The sequence below is a fragment of the Thalassophryne amazonica genome, chromosome 2, assembly GCF_902500255.1.
Source record: "Thalassophryne amazonica chromosome 2, fThaAma1.1, whole genome shotgun sequence".
Lineage (NCBI taxonomy): Eukaryota > Metazoa > Chordata > Actinopteri > Batrachoidiformes > Batrachoididae > Thalassophryne > Thalassophryne amazonica.
Genome location: NC_047104.1, coordinates 69786254 through 69798785, shown reverse-complemented (window position 1 = coordinate 69798785; position 12532 = coordinate 69786254).

Sequence of the window (12532 nt, the reverse complement as noted above, 5' to 3'; positions counted from 1 at the left end):
ATGTATTGTATATTTATTTATGTTAGTGGGTATGTATATAGGTATATATGTGAGTGTGTATATGTGTGTGTATAAGTGTATATATGTATATAATGTGTGTGTATGTATGTATGTATGTACGTATACAGGTATACCCTGCAGCGGGTCTGCAATCAGCCACTTTTGCAGCAGCTGTTCTTGAAGCTTGAACCAACGAAGCAGTGCTCCGACCCACTGCTTCGTTGGTTCATTGCTTCGCTGCTTTTCAGAAGCGGCAAGTCTACTTCTTAACCCCTCCCAAGGCCATTTAAAGATGTCAATCATGAGTCACTTTTGTGCAAATTAAACTCACTAACTGTAACTCTTGTTGCAGGCAAGAAACGAGAATTGTCCTCCGTTACATTCGCACAGCTCCAAACGCTGTGCCGCTCTCTGCCAAGTCAAGGTAGAATCCGGCAGGAATTAATAACTTTGTAATACAAACAATAAACTACAATTGACTAAAATGTGTTTTTCCTCCCAAAATGAGACGTCCTGCATTCTTTATGAATTACATTGATGCAGACGTGCAGCACAGACGGCTGAGCTCAGCTCATAGGTATGGAGTTACATTCATGCCATTAATGTCTGAAAGGAAATGCTTTTATTTAAGTCCAGAGATCAAAGATCCAGTGACCAATTTCATATTTATTTACTTTAAGACTCAATAAATGTTGTTGACCTAGAAAACCTGTAAAGCCTACTTTTAGTACACAGAAAATTCACAAGAGGTATCAATAAGGGAATGGATAAGCAATCGGATCAATAACCGGAATCGATAATGGCATCGATATCAATAAAATCTTAGCAATACCCATCCCTAGACCTAAATGACATGGTGAGATGCTGAAGAGCTTCGCTCGTTCATGTCTGCAACATATATGTATTAGTGATTTATCTTGGCAACAGCTCACAGTCTGCGTCCGCCATTGAGCAAATTAAATAAAAATTGATGGCCTGTCACTATGTCCTAAAATAATAAGTAGGTCAAGATGTATCAACGCGCCAAAGGGCATGTTTGTATCACAAAGTGCATGATTTTCCACCGTAGCAACTACACCACAGATCTACGCAATGCTTAAAAAAATGTAAACAAGGGCAAAAAGAAGGTTAAATTTTTTTTTTAACCAACAGGATTGTCACGCCTGCAGACACTGGGTGGCTGGACACAAATGGTGGACTCACGGACACAGGTGTATATGTAAAAAGGCTTTATCCAAAAATCACAGATTAAAGTACAGTACACAGATAAGCAGCTGGTGTGGAAGAGGTAAAGATGATCGACAGGCTGGGACATGGTCATACAAGTGAAGTTCACAAAAAACATGGTGTCACAGAGTTCAGAGGGCAAGACAAAGGCAAGGTCCAAAAAACAAAGCAGGGTCTAGCACAGGCTGACAATCAAGCAAAGACAAAAACAGAGCTGGGACAAAGACAGTGAAGTACAATGAACAAGCAGTGAGGAGACAAATACAATGGACTTAAATGGAGCAGGAAGTGATTAGAAAACAAGCTCCACATGCAGGAGAAGTTTCTGGAAAGAGGTGTGGTTAAGTGAATCAAAGAAGAGGGAAGAGAGGGAAGAGAGGCAAGAGAGTGCATCAGTGAAAAACAAAGCGGTGCAAAACAAGAGGAGTGACAGAAAAACCAATTGTGAAAAATATAACATGCCCAAAGACCATTGATAATAAACACAAACAAAACAAAACTAAGAATTAAAGTCACAAACCTAAAGAGAGAACAGCAAGAGAAATAAACAGCTAAAACCAAAATTAGAACAGAACTGGTCATGGCTGAGGTATTATAACAAACTCAGAAAATAAAATAGAAAAAACTATAACCAAAAGTAGAACTGAACTGAACATGGCTGAAGAATAAATGTAATTATGGTGGCCAAGTGGTTAATGTGCTTGGTTTCACTTCAGAAGGCTCCAGGTTCAACTTCCACCCCTGCCACATTTCTCCATGTAATGTGGAGTTGCATCAGGAAGGGCATGCGGCGTAAAACCTGTGCCAATTCAACATGCAGATCCACCTTGGATTTGCTGTGGCGACCCCGAGTGCAAACAAGGGAGCAGCTGAAGGGACTTACCTATCAAATCAGAAAATAACATAGCAAAACAAAAGAACAGGACTACAAATGTGTTGTTGGGACTGGTTAGTTCCCCTCGCAAGTCACCTGTTTATTTCTTTACTTTGAGCAAGCTGCCCCATGCTATTAGTTCCGTTGTCAGGCATGCAATGTTCTTTTGATTGCATCAGAGTGGTAAACTGTTAGGTGTTTCTAATCTCAATCCGACCCAGTCCCTGCATGTTACCCAGCTAGTAGCAATCTGGTCCTTTGTATGGTGGTTCTGGGAACTTTTGTCTCCCCAATCCCCACATGGCTCGAGTCTCCAACCAATCTTCTCTCATGGTCAGTTTGAGGTCAATGTCTCCCCCAGGTCCGTTGTTGGATTTTCTATAGCTGTTAACCCTCCACTCTCTTATTGGGTTATCTGGATCTTATTAGTGACCCTTAACTGTCACAGGTTGTTGCTCGGGATTTTGGGGTTCTCCCGTCCTGCCCGTTTACTTTCTGCTATCACCCTTGAGAGAGGTTTTCCTGCTAGCACCTCTTGTTTTGGTCCCGATCTTTGTCCTGCCTCTATTCCCGATCACACTGCTGGTAGATCCCCTGATATATTATGGCACCCTAATTGGACTAATGGTCGTCCTCCTGACACCCCTGTGGGCCTAAAGGGGCATCTGGACTGATCCCCTGGTGTTCATCTGACCCTTGGACGGCCATACTGTCACCCGTCTGGTGGGCTTACTGATTTTTGTTGGCCTTTCTGGCCTGGGTCTGCACCCCCCCCCCCCCCCCTTATTTTTTCTGGGGGTCCTCCACCATACGGTCACCTGCCTCATGGGTGTTTGTTGTGGGTTTCTGCCAGTTTTCCATGGTCTTGTTTATCTTCACTGTTGCTTATCAGATCATGTTCCATTTGTCATTTATTGCATTCTCTGTTTATCAGTTATCTTGTTGCACTGTTTCTGTTTACAAAGGCTGTAAAATGTGTAAATGCGTAGACAGTTCCTTAAAACACACACAAATACTTTTAAAATGTGTTTAAGATGTGTAAAAGAATAAAAAGAAACACATGAAGATATTGAAATTGTGTGTATGTGTATCCGTGGGGGGCGGGGAGAGCACATTTGTTCTTGGGGGGGCGGTCACTCTCCCACACTTTGAAAACCCCTGCATTTTGCTGTTGCCGGTCACAGTTTTGTTTCCTTTCATGTTTTTGCTTCTTTGATGGTTGGGACCTATGGTCCATTGCCTTCTCTTGTGACAGACAATATTATACAAATAATGAATGTTTGTGAGTTCAATGGTACGAATATTTCAGTCAGTGAAAGCTGGAACATACCATTCAATGAGGCGAAGCCAAGTTCTCTCTCTCTCTCTTCAGTCCTGTCAGTGATTGGCCGGTCACATTGACTTGACCCTCCTCATTCATATCATCGTGCATTTCATTCATGCACACGACTCATGGGTGTGTGTTTCTCTCTTCTCTATCTGCAGTGTATTTGCTGTCGTTCCCCCCGCTCTGTTATCCTCACTGTTTAGCCTCCTCCCCTTCAGTCCCTCTCCTTGCTGTGTAATCCCCTCCTCCTCTACTGGTTTTCCTCCTCTGTTGTCATTGGTTAGTGAGTGGGGTGATGGTTGTGGTTTCTGTCAGTGATGTCTCCACAGTGTGCAGGGCTCTGCAGTCACTGATAGATAGATAGATAGATAGATAGATAGATAGATAGATAGATAGATAGATAGATAGATAGATAGATAGATAGATAGATAGATAGATAGATAGATAGATAGATAGATAGATAGATAGATAGATAGATAGATAGATAGATAGATAGATAGATAGATAGATAGATAGATAGATAGATAGATAGATAGATAGATAGATAGATAGATAGATAATCATGCAAAATAGGATAATAACATTTCTTTTGTAAAGTCTGTCTGTAGTGTTTGATGTGGGACATCCTGCAGCCACAAACTGCTTCTGTGTGTAGCTGCTGCAACTGGACTGGGACTAATACCCTAAAGCTTCATCTGTCTGCCAGGAAGTAGGCTGAGTCCATCATGCCTGATTTCCACCAAGTCATTGCCCCAGAGTCCAGAGTCAGTGCACAGACGTATCCTTTTGGACCAGACTGCTGATCACCGTTCTGTTCTGTTCTGCAGAATCTAACATCACCATTTGTGCTACCTGCTGCCTGCAGGTAAGTCACAACCATCATGTCACTACAAACATGTATACATGAGGATTGCACAGTTGGGATAACACACTGATGTTTCATTCCTTTTGTTACTTGTAGCATGATTGTGATGCTTATTTCTTCAACTGACAATGTTTTAAAATAGTGACTGTGTGTGTAACCTGTATGCATGCAGTGGCATCAAGCTCTATCACTCCTGCAGAGGGAAAACTCATATGTTAAATCTAAAATCTCAAAAGCCATCGCAATTCTATATAAAGCACAAGATTTCCTCTCCCAACATTTGTTAATTACATTATATCATTATGTTACTTGTTCCATATATGACCTATTGCATTGAGGTTTGGGGAAACATATATAAAACAAATACAAATCCAATATTTTTATTACAAAAGAAAGTTATAAGAGTTATCAGTAATAAACCGTATCATGAGCCAACGGACCCACTGTTCGTTGGCTCACAAGATGTTTACATATTTCATATTTACATATATGTTTCCATATTTTTATATTACATATAATTACTTGTCTGTTTACAAGGGAATCCAGCTATAATTTGAGAGGAACATTATTATTTGATAAATTAAAGATCCGAACTATTGTAAAAAGTCATTATGTTTCTGTAAAAGGTGTAAATATTTTAAATAACTGTTCTGATAGCATTAAATTATCTGGTACCTTAGCTGGCTTTAAAAGACTTTTTGAAAAAACAATATACAACCCCTGGCAAAAATTATGGAATCACCGGCCTCTGAGGATGTTCATTCAGTTGTTTAATTTTGTAGAAAAAAAGCAGATCACAGACATGACACAAAACTAAAGTCATTTCAAATGGCAACTTTCTGGCTTTAAGAAACACTATAAGAAATCAAGAAAAAAAGATTGTGGCAGTCAGTAACGGTTACTTTTTTAGATCAAGCAGAGGAAAAAAATATGGAATCACTCAATTCTGAGGAAAAAATTATGGAATCACCCTGTAAATTTTCATCCCCAAAACTAACACCTGCATCATATCAGATCTGCTCGTTAGTCTGCATCTAAAAAGGAGTGAACACACCTTGGAGAGCTGTTGCACCAAGTGGACTGACATGAATCATGGCTCCAACATGAGAGATGTCAATTGAAACAAAGGAGAGGATTATCAAACTCTTAAAAGAGAGTAAATCATCATGCAATGTTGCAAAAGATGTTGGTTGTTCACAGTCAGCTGTGTCTAAACTCTGGACCAAATACAAACAACATGGGAAGGTTGTTAAAGGCAAACATACTGGTAGACCAAGGAAGACATCAAAGCGTCAAGACAGAAAACTTAAAGCAATATGTCTCAAAAATTGAAAAATGTACAACAAAACAAATGAGGAACGAATGGGAGGAAACTGGAGTCAACGTCTGTGACCGAACTGTAAGAAAACGCCTAAAGGAAATGGGATTTACATACAGAAAAGCTAAACGAAAGGCATCATTAACACCTAAACAGAAAAAAACAAGGTTACAATGGGCTAAGGAAAAGCAATCGTGGACTGTGGATGACTGGATGAAAGTCATATTCAGTGATGAATCTCGAATCTGCATTGGGCAAGGTGATGATGCTGGAACTTTTGTTTGGTGCCGTTCCAATGAGATTTATAAAGATGACTGCCTGAAGAGAACATGTAAATTTCCACAGTCATTGATGATATGGGGCTGCATGTCAGGTAAAGGCACTGGGGAGATGGCTGTCATTACATCATCAATAAATGCACAAGTTTATGTTGATATTTTGGACAATTGAAAGGATGTTTGGGGATGATGAAATCATTTTTCAAGATGATAATGCATCTTGCCATAGAGCAAAAACTGCAAAAACATTCCTTGCAAAAAGACACATAGGGTCAATGTCATGGCATAGGGTCAATGTCAATGAGCAGATCTGATCAGATGCAGGTGTTAATTTGGGGGATGAAAATTTACAGGGTGATTCCATAATTTTTTCCTCAGAATTGAGTGATTCCATATTTTTTTCCTCTGCTTGGTCTAAAAAAGTAACCGTTACTGACTGCCACAATCTTTTTTTCTTGATTTCTTATAGTGTTTCTTAAAGCCAGAAAGTTGCCATTTGAAATGACTTTAGTTTTGTGTCATGTCTGTGATCTGCTTTTTTTCTACAAAATTAAACAACTGAATGAACATCCTCCGAGGCCGGTGATTCCATAATTTTTGCCAGAGGTTGTAATTACTTGTTATAATATGAAGAATTAGGTTAACTGATTTTATAGTTTTGTTATTGTGCATTGTGCAGTATTGTTTGTTGTGTTGTGTTGAGAAATTTTAGTTCACTGATTAATCTGCTTGTTTATTTTTTCTTTTTTGGTATTTGTTGTTATGAGAAAATATACATATGTACATCCCATTCATCCCATTTGTGTTGCATTGCATTTAGAGTGTGGCTTGGTTCCATTTAGAGTGCAAGTTTGGTTTGGTACCATTGCGCTTTGCACACACACACGTGCGCACATCCTCGTGCACGTGAGCACACATGCTCGTGCACGCGGATGTACGCCCACCCACACGTGCTTGTGCACGCACATGCACGTGCGCACACGCACGCACGCATACACAAAACAAATCCACTGCACTGTCTAGAGGCTGTTGCCAGGAAGTTGGAATGAAAAGCTGGACTAATTTCTGATGTGACTTTTTTTTTCACTGTACAGTCACATGTACAGTCTTTTTTTGGTAGTACACGCACACACAAGCACCGACCAGGTTGTGTGTGTGCGCGCGCACGGGGGACAATGACTCTCCTGAGACATAATTTGACTGAGCTAACTGATGCTGCTAATTCTTGTAAGACACACACACACACAAAACAAAACAAATCCACTGTGTTGTCTGGAGGCTGTTAGCAGCAAGAAAGAATGAAAAGCTGGACTCATTTCTGACGTGATCTTTTTTTCTTTGCTGCACTGAGGACGTATACAGTCAACCGACCCGGTTGCGTGTGTGTGTGTGTGTGTGCGTGCGCTGGGGACAACGACATGATGATTTGATTGAGCTAACTGACGCTGCTAATTCTTGTAACATACACACACACACACACACACACACACACACACACACACACACACACACACACACACACACACACACACACAATCCACTCTGCTGTAAGCCGTCTGGATGCATGAAGAACTGTTCACATTAAATGCTGATGTGATTTTTGGCTGGACTGAGGAACTACACAAAGTCTTTTTTTTTTCTTTTTTTAATGGAAGTCCAAAGTCAGTGCACAGCATCACTGGACTACAGGTTACAATTTGGACTTTAGCAGCAGTGGAACACCAAAATGTAAGTCCCTTTACTGTTGTTTATAAATTAATAAAGTAATCACACGTGGCTCCCCCCGTGCCCCTGCTTCTCCCTCCGGGTTTGTGGGGCCCACCTGTCTCCCTCTGGCTCCTCGGCTGCCCCTGTCTCTCCTGGGTCTCATCTCACGCCTCCATGGCTTGGGGGCCGCCGGGCGGGGTGCTCACCCATCTCTGGCTGCCTGGCCCCCTATCCCCCCTTTTGGTTTGTTCTTTCCCTGTGTTTCTGGTGCTCCTCCGGGGCTGCCCGCCTCCCCCTCATCTCATGGTCTCCCTGGTGCCTCCGCGGGTCTGGAGTTGGGCTACGGTGCCCGGTGGGGCCGGTGTGTGTGGCCTGCTCCTTGCACCGCGCCTCTTCTTCTGCTGACCGCTTGGGGTTGGGCCTCACATGTCACACCCTTTTAATGCACTTCACCACCACAGTACACGCATGCACATCATATTGGGGTTTAAGTAGCACATTATAGGGATCAAATAGTTCTGCGGTCAGGTGTTGGGAATGGATTGATCTTCATCCGCCACTCCTGCCCTGCCATTTTAATGCACACACTATATTTCAACACATTTAGTAAACACACTCACTATTTAGAGTCGGGGTCACAGGCAGTGGTGGGTTTGCAGGGCAGGCTGTGGTGCAGCAGCGTACCGCAGCCTCCCACGGCAGTCTGCCACCTGTCGTCTCCTGCCCTGCTTTTAATGCAACACTATCTGCTCACTTAGGGGGTCGCACACAACAAGGGAGTTAACTGTAATAATTATGGTAAATGGACTGCATTTATATAGCGCTTTTCCATCTGAATCAGATGCTCAAAGCGCTTTACAATTATGCCTCACATTCACCCCGATGTCAGGGTGCTGCCATACAAGGCGCTCACTACACACCGGGAGCAATAGGGGATTAAAGGCCTTGCCCAAGGGCCCTTAGTGATTTTCCAGTCAGGTGGGGATTTGAACCCATGATCTTCTGGACTCAAGCCCAACACTTTAGCCACTAGACCATCACCTCCCCTATTATGGTGGAGTTGGTAGGTAGGGTGAGTGTGGCATGTGTGGTTGGCTTGATGGGTGTGAATGTCTGGGGCCTGGGGTGGGGGGTCTGCCTCGCCATTCTGCTGTGGTCTTTGGGCCCTGCTCTGGGGCTCGTGGGGCACAGGGTCCTGCGGTTCGTTGTGGGGATGGGTTGTGGCGGTGGAGAGCAGGTGTTTATCACGGGGGGCGGATGGCTGCTGTGGGTTTTGGGGCCGCGGTTTCCGTGGGGTGGGGTGTTGCCCTGTTTTCGCTTAGGCGGTCTCCTGATCTTGGGCTTGGTGTCCGGGGTGGGATCCGGGATGGGGTTGGATTGGGGGCTGGGGGGGCTGGGGGGTCCTGCAGGCTGCTTGGGGGGGTCTCAGGTGTCTGGGGGGCCTCGTGTGCTTCCTTGCCCGGGGGGTGGGTCTCGCCTCTTTTCTGGGGGCCGGGCCCTGCCCTCGTATGCCGGTGGTCCCTGCCTGCGCTCTGGGTTCAGTTTCGGTGGCTCCTTTGCCCCCCATCCCTGCCACTGCTCACTCCTCCATCTGGGGCCGTGGCCAAGGTGGTGTGGTTTTGGGCTCCCCACCTCTTGATGGGCCCTGCCGACGCCCTTAATGTTCATAAATGGTTCTGCCAGTGTGGCATTTACCATTACTATATATGCAGACAGGGGGAAAGAAAAAGAAAAAAGAAAAAAATAATACAGTAAAACAGGAAATGTTCAAATGTCAAACACTTCCTGGATTGACAGACGAGATCCCATGGAATCTCGCGGGAATTCAGTGGTAAGCTCACCCTCAAACAGGAAGTGCCAGTTTATCAATCACAGTGAAACAGGAAATGTTCAAATGTCAAACACTTCCTGGCATGGGTGGAGCTAGAGCGGAGGCCAGGATTTCACTGGACTCTCCTGAAATCTGATTGGGCACAGATGATTGACATGTCACAGCACCACACGTCTGGTTGAAAGAGCTGCATTTTCAGATCAGTGAGTCACATTGACTGCTCGGTTCCTCCTGTCCAGTAGTTTGTGCTGTATACCACAAAAAGTTCTAATCCACCTTAGTAGAAGAAGAAAAATGTTTGCTCCAGATCTGAACTGAACACATCATTTGAACTATAAACTTTTAATCACACCAAACTTATATTGGTGAGTAAATGACCGTATTTTATGCCACAAATGAGGTCCAGGTTGTTAAAAGCAGCATTTCTTGTTTAATTCGGATGTCTTATTGTTGTCGGCTTATTAGTGCAGCAGATAACTGAAACAATCCTTCAAATGGTGATACAAGCATCAAATTCAGCACAAATACAGCTGGAGCAAAATTAATGGAGCAACTTTAACTTTTGACCCCTGCACAAACTGAAACTGACCTTTGTCACCATTCTTGTCTCCATAACATTCAGTAACAGATCGTCCAAACTATACCTTTTCTGGAATCTTTATGATCAGGCAAATAATGTGGTGTAGTTTTCTATATGATTGGAGCATCTTTTAATTTAGACCAGGGGTGGGCAACTTGTTCCAGAAAGGGCCAAGAGGGTGCAGGTTTTCTTTGCAGCCACTGATTCCACCAGGTGATTTCACTGATTAATTGATTCCATCTGCTCAAAGTGATATAAATAAGTGAAATCAACTGGTGGAGTCAGTGGCTGCAAAGAAAATCTGCACCCTCTTGGCCCTTTCTGGAACAAGTGGCCCACCGCTGATTTAGACCCCTGTGTAATTCTTTAGTTGACCCCTACCTGGCTGCCTATTGAAAATTCAAGTGACCAATCAGTTTTTTTTAAAGAGTTAATGTCTATGAATATTTGTGCCAAATTTGATGCTTGTATCACCATCTGCAGGATTCCACTCTAGATATTCTCTTATCTGCTGCACTATATATGAGTTGTAAGATGCTGCTCCTCACTGTTTCTCAATTGCCCTCAAAAGTATTGGAACACTTGATATTTCACACATTTTAATTTGTTTATTCCATTTCAAATACAATATTTTTTCTAAAATTATCTTCCTTAACTCAAATTGAAAACAAATGTCTACAACTTGATATAAATGAATTAAAAATATAAAATCCAGCTTCCCGATAAAGTGGTTTAAGATGGTGGCGCGCACGGGTGCAGCGGCTTTTAGCTCTCCAGTTTGGTGCTTGTTTTTCTTACTCTTTGCGCGTATATTCTTTTGTAAAGCAACCCATAGCTTCAGCCGCCAGAACCTTATCGACCTCGGTCTGAGGTACAAACTGTCAGTTACAAGCGAATTCCACCAGTACCACAACATCCCGGAGGACATAGTGAGAACACCGGGCTCTCTGTGGATTACCAGCCTGCCCAGCAGGCAGTGTAGGCGGCGCAGAGACAGGAAGCAGAAGCGAGGATGTCGGTCCAGCTCCGATGCTAGGCTACGTAAACAACGTCACAGGCCAGCATTACCGAGCCTCTTCCTCTCAAGCGCCAGATCCATCACACACAAAATGGATGAATTGGAGCTACAGATGGCCACAAACAGCTTTGTGCAGAACTGCAGCATTATATTCATCACAGAGACGTGGCTTCACCCGCTGATCCCCGACGCTGCAGTCGAGCTAGCAGGCCACACTCTACACCGGCAGGACAGAACTGCTTCTCACAAACTGTATGGGATTTATTTTCCAGCCACAACCTGCAGGAGTACACTGACACTGTACTCTCTTACATTAAGAACTGTGTTGACACTGTCACCGTTAACAAAAGGGTCACGGTTTTTCCAAACCAGAAGCCCTGGATGAACAGTGCAGTCCAGTCCCTATTAAAAAGCCGCAACACCGCCTTTAAATCAGGGGACAGGGCCCTGTACAGCGCAGCCGGGTCCAGTCTGAAAAGAGGCATCAGAGGCCAAGGCTACTTACAAGGAAAAGATAGAGGACCACTTCGCTGCAAATGACCCCAGAAGGATGTGGCAGGGAATAAATCATATAACCAACTACAGAAGCAGCAACCCAGGAAATGCTAGGTCTGATGCTTCACTGGCAGAGGAGCTGAACCGCTTCTTTGCCCGCTTCGAAGCAGACAGACCAGCAGCAACTCCACACCCACCACCCTCCAGCACTAGCACACTAACACTTCAGGAACACGAAGTGAGACGTGTGCTAAAGGCGGTGAACCCCAGGAAGGTGGCCGGCCCCACTGGTGTACCTGGAAAGGTACTCAAAGCGTGTGCTGACCAACTGGCTGGAGTTTTCACCTGCATCTTCAACCTATCCCTGTCGCAGGCCATCATTCCATCATTCTGCCTCAAATCCTCCACCATCATTCCAGTCCCAAAGAAGTCAACAGTGGAGAGCATAAATGACTACAGGCCTGTTGCACTTACGCCTGTGGTCATGAAGTGCTTTAAAAGACTGGTCTCTCAGCATATCAGAGCCTGTCTGCCTCCCACTCTGGATCCCCACCAGTTTGCCTACAGGGCAAACCGCTCCACAGAGGATGTTATCACCACAGCTCTCCACACCGCACTGAGCCACCTGGAGCACCAGGGGAGCTATGTGAGGATGCTCTTCCTGGACTTCAGCTCAGCCTTCAACCACATCATCCTGGAGATCCTGGTCCAGAAACTGACACATCTGGGGATCTCCACCCCCATCTGCCAGTGGATCAAGGACTTCCTCACAAACCGCCCACAGTCCGTGAAACTTGGCCCCCACCTTTCCTCCATCATCACACTCAGCACCGGTTCCCCTCAAGGCTGTGTATTGAGCCCCCTCCTGTTCACCCTTTACACGTACGACTGCTCTCCATCCCATCCCACAAACACCATCATAAAGTTTGCAGATGACACCACTATGATTGGGCTCATCTTGGGGGGGGGGGGGGTGAGACTGACTACAGAGATGAGGTCAATCGACTGACAG